This window comes from Dipodomys spectabilis, unplaced genomic scaffold (assembly GCF_019054845.1).
Source record: "Dipodomys spectabilis isolate Male_0828 unplaced genomic scaffold, ASM1905484v1 ptg000318l, whole genome shotgun sequence".
NCBI lineage: Eukaryota > Metazoa > Chordata > Mammalia > Rodentia > Heteromyidae > Dipodomys > Dipodomys spectabilis.
The window spans coordinates 1538776-1544503 of record NW_024870995.1 but is presented as its reverse complement, the minus strand read 5'-3'; positions in this window follow the sequence as shown (position 1 = coordinate 1544503).

Below are 5728 nucleotides of genomic sequence, written 5' to 3'. Positions count from 1 at the left end.
CTCTCTATCCCTGATCTTTTTGCTCAAGGCTAGCACTCTACCACATGACCCACAGCGCCACTTCTGAGTTCTTTTTGGTAGTTTAGTGATGATAAGAATCTCACAGACTTTCCTGACTGGGCTGACTTCTTGCAATCCTCCTGAATAACCAGATGACAGACGGACAGACGTGAGCTTCTACACTCAGCTGATCCTTTCCTTTTTTTTTTTTTTTTTTTTAAAGGAAACTAGGAGGGAAGATTCTGGAATGTTTTAGCCCTCCCAGTTGAGACTGGTGAAGGGCAGCAATGTGGAGCAGAAGTCTTACGACGTTTGGCAATGGGGTGCGGGCACAGACAGGCCGAGAAGGGACGGAGCCCGGGGCAGGTAATGAAAGCCTCCCGCAGCCCAGGTCAAGCGCCCGGTCAGGAACTGCCTTGGGCCGCTCACCTGTTCCCAGGCCCAGGGCTCCTTGGCCAGGGCGCCAGCTGTGGGCAAACAATGGACCGCGTGGGGGGCTGCCGTGAGAGCCTGCCTGTGACATCTGCAGACACGGGCTGTTGCCAAACCCTGATATCCGGGGGTGATGTGCCCTGTGCTGGCCGGGACTCCCCTGCATGCAGGACTTCAGCCCCTCCCCCTTCCAGCAGAGTTCTGGCCCCACTGGAGGAGCCATCGCCAGAAGGGTCCTCCCACCCAGGCCGAAGGAAGAAATGACAGGGCCCAGGGCCACAGGCCGGCTGGGTGGGGCCTGGGACTCAGACTCCAGCACAGGCCGCGGGCGCCCGGGCTCACGCGGTGCAGCCGGAAGCCTTGGGAGCTCCAGGAGGGAGTGGCCGGGCTCACCTTGGGATCCTGGCGTGGTGCCCGAGCGTCCAGGCCTCAGAATCGGGCAGGGCCGGGCACAGGCAGGAGAGGCAGCAGCTCCCAGCACTGCCCCTCCCTCTTGTGTGGGGCTTCACTTTCCAAACGTTATGGCTCTTGCCAGCCACAATGCAGGCATGGTGACCCCCAGAGAGACCTCGCGGGAGCCGGAGCCTGCCTGCCCCACACCTCACATCTGCCTTGTTACCAGAGTGTCCCATCTAGATACCGTGGAAGTGCTGGGAATCGCTACATATAACCCTCACAGGGCTGAAGACATGGGTGATGCCCTGCATCTCCTCCCTAGTAACACACACACACACACACACACATCATATACACACATACCATACCACACACACACACACACACACACACACATCATATACACACATACCACACCACACACATACACACACCATATTATACCACACACACCATACCACACACACACACACACATCATATATACACACACACCACATACAAACACACACACATCATATACACACACACACACCATATTATACCACACACATACCACACCATGCCACACCACACACACACCATATACACACATACCATACCACACACACACATACACACACATCATATACACACATACCATACCACACACACACACACACACACACACACCATATTATACCACACACACATACCACACCATGCCACACCACACACACACCATATGCACACATACCATACCACACCACACACAAACACCACACCACACATACATATACACACTATATACACACATACCACACCACACATACACACACACATCATATACACACATACCATACCACACACACACACACACACATCATATACACACATACCATACCACACACACACACACACACACACACACACACACACCATATTATACCACACACATACCATACCATGCCACACCACACACACACCATATGCACACATACCATACCACACACACACACACACACACATCATATACACACATACCATACCACACACACACACACACCATATTATACCACACACATACCATACCATGCCACACCACACACACACACACACACACACACACACACACCATATACACACATACCATACCACACACACACACACACACACACACCATATTATACCACACACACATACCATACCATGCCACACCACACACACACCATATACACACATACCATACCACACACACAGATACCATACCATACACACACACACCATATTATACCACATACACATACCACACCATGCCACACCACACACACACCAAATGTACACATACCATACCACACACACACACACATCATATACACACATACCATACCACACACACACATACACACACCATATTATACCACACACACATACCACACCATGCCACACCACACACACACCATATGCACACATACCATACCACACCACACACACACACACACACACACCCCATACACTTACACAGGGCTAGGAATGTGGCCAAGCAGTAGAGTGCTTGCATGAAGCCCTGGGTTTGATTCCTCAGTACCACATACACAGAAAAAGCCAGAAGTGGCGCTGTGGCTCAAGTGGTAGAGTGCTAGCCTTGAGCAAAAGATCAGGGACAGTGCCCAGGACTGGCAACACACACACACACACACACACACACACACACACACACACACAGACACCATCACAGACACCACACACCAAGTGGGGGGGGAGTGGTCCCCTGCTCACCCTCGACCCCCCATTGAGGCTGGAGCTGTTGGGGTGAAGGGACTTTGTAGCCACTGGCCAAAGGTGGGGTGGCTGTGGGCAGCCAGGGCTGCGTGTGAGAGCCGGGAGGGATGGCAGAGGCCTCGTGAGCACTTGCCTGGCCATAAAGGGCCAGAGCTCTCTTTGAGGTAAAGCCCAGGCAGGCCTAGACCCCACCCTACAGAGGTGGAGTCAGAAGAAACTTCTGGAACCTTCTGCCACCCATTTGATCCAGGGAGGACCCAGTCTGCAATGAAACAGGCAGAGACCAGTCTGGGAAGGGTCTGTCTGCCTGGGCCCTGAGAGTTTGAAGCTGTCTTTTGTCATGTGGTTGAGTTGCTACTTGCAGGATTTAGTCACTCTCTAGCTTCAAGAAAAGACCTGGATCCTGTTGGAACTGGACCTGGAGAAGTGAAGACCGGGGTCGTGCTTTGCAGGGCCGTGCACAAACAAGCAACAGCAGGAGGGCACAGCCTGGTACAGAGCATGGGAGAGCTCTGGGGGGGACTGATCTGTTTTCCCTGGAGGCTGCAGCAGTGACTGGCGGGCCCCGGCCGGGCTCGGGAAGAGGCCAAGCCTCAGGGAAGACCGCTCCTGTGGGGAGCCGGGCCTGGGCCCCGCAGCTTCAGAGGTGCGGGGTCCCCTCCTCGCTGCCCCAGCGTGCCTTGTTCCAGGTGCTCCTCCTGGCTCCTTGCTCAGGTTCCTGGGTGAGGGAACTCTGGGAGCTCAGTCTCTCCTTTGAGATGGGCAAGACCATCACTCCCGAACGCAGCCACCGGCCAGGGTGGACCTGCCGTCTCCAGGATGTAGAACAGACCCCCACTGGGGGAGCCAGGGCTCCCGGGACTCTGGTGGAGGGGGCTGTTGGGGGGAGAGGCCCGAGGGAGGCAGCATCTGGGGGCTCATCCCAGGTGAGCTTCCAGCATCCCCAGCCTCTGGATTTTCCCCAGCCTGGAGGCACGGGGCAGGCAGGTTCCCCTTCACTACGATGAGGTCTCAGAGGGAGTCCAAGGGTGTACAAAGCTTTCAGAGACCAAAGCCGTGCCATGTTTGGAGGTCCAGCTCTGAGTGGCAGAGGACCCCACTAGCCCAGAACTCAGCTCCCCCCTGCTCCCCCCCCCCCCCCCGCAGTGTTCTATACCCCTGTCTCCTTGCCTCTCCGTGGACGGGACAGCTCGTTGAACTGAGCTGGACCTGGGGATGGATAGGAGCATCTTCCCCTGAAGAGAGAGCAGAGGTGGGCAGCATGGTGCCAGGCTGGTCTGCCTGGTCATACATGTCTGGACAACAGAATAGAAGACTGGGCTGGGAGAAGCCCTGAAAACTCTGCTTAATGCTGACCCCTCACAGAGCAGAGGTCCCATGCAGCAATCCTGCAGAAAGTGGTGTGTGTGTGTGTGTGTGTGTGTGTGTGTGTGTGTGTGTGTGTGTGTGTGTGATGGGGTTTGGACTTGGGGCCTGGGTGCTGTCCCTGAGCTCTTTGAGCCACAGCGCCACTTCCAGTTTTCTGGTGGTTCGCTGGAGGTAAGGGTTTCACAGACTCCTGCCTGATCGGGCTTCAAACCACAATCCTTAGGCCTCAGCCTCTCCTGAGTAGCTGGGATTGCAAGCGGATGGTAGGTGAGCCGCCAGCGCCAGGCTGAATGTCCCTTCTTAATAAATCCAATGTGTTCTCATTTCCCAGCCACCTGCTCAAGGTCCCCTCCCAGCTCTGTCAAACCTCTGCACGTGCCTTTTGCTGCCTGTCTGTATCCTTCCCAGTGTCGGCGTGCCCCTCAAGGCCAGCCTACTTCCCGGGCCAGCTGCAGGGACCCCAGGGAGCCCCAGCCTCAGCTAGACTTCTAGTGTGCTGGGAACCCTCAGGAGCCGGAAGAGCCAGCACCCGCGCACGCTGGCTCTGAGCCCAGGCAGCCGGCAGAGCCATCAGGGAGAGTGGCAGTGTGGAGTCAGTAAGTCAGCGTGGAGGGAGGACACCACACCCAGCCGTGGGGCTGGCTTGGCCTGGCCTAGCCAGGGGCCGGGACCTGCTTGAGACCCTGAGGAAGGTACTTCTTTTCAGCATGTTTGTAGGACATGAAGTGGGTGCTTGTTAGCCGGACTTGTCTGAATGTCAGCGTGGATGTCATCAGGAAGTGCTGGGGGCAGGGGGGGTGGCCACCCTCCTCCTGAGGGTGACCAGAATGCCCGTCTGAGGGGCATGGGAGCGCACAGATGGCTGCTCGGAGTCGGGGCGCTTCTCAGCCCCATGTGCGGGGTCACCGGAGCCCAGAGGCTCCTCCTTGCTGATGCCCAGTGGGCCAGGAGCCCCAGGGCGCTTGCTGGGGCTGAGCCCGGCCTGGACACGGTGCCTGCGGCTCGCCAGCTGCCTTTTGGGACAGCCCTGGGGGTCAGGGTCAAAGGGTGACACCAGGAGGTGGTGGCGAGCAGGCCCAGAGCCCTGAGGACAGCCTGACTCCGCGGGCCGGCTCGGGAGGTTCCCCCCCCCATCCCCGGGAACAGGGCCGGGCAGCCATCAGCTCTCACCTGCCTGCCTTTGGGTGGCACTGCTACGGTCTGGGGCTTCCCTCCCCAATTGCAGGGACACCATCAGGTCCTCAAGAGGCCGCAGCAGGGACAGGTGAGGAAGACACAGGCTGCAGTGTCGGGCTCGCTCAGTGCCCCGCCCACCCAGCGCGAGTGCCCCGCCCACCCAGCGCGAGTGCCCCGCCCACCCCAGCGCCTGGCTGGGTGTTCTCACTTTCTGCAGCGGAGCTGGGTCGGGGAGCCGGGCTCTGGGGCTCTTGCTCACGGGCGGGTTTGGAGGCGGCCCTGTTGGGGTTCTGGCTGTCCCTCCCCCAGGGCACTGGGTGGCCCTCAGGGTCTGACCTTTGACCTCAGCTCTCTGAAGCGTGTTTCAGAAATGAAGAGAAGACCGCCTCCTTCCTTGCTGTGCTTCCCGCCCCGCACCTGTGCCAGGTCTGGTGTTTGTGGCTCAGAATCTTCCCAGCTCACTGCTCGGCCAGGCCATGCCCCTCCCACCACAGCCCAGGGAACACTCCAGAAGGAAGAGCACATGGTGCACGTGGAAAAGGGGTGGCCAGGGACCCTCACCCCCAAACCTGATGCCAAAGAAAACACTGAAGACA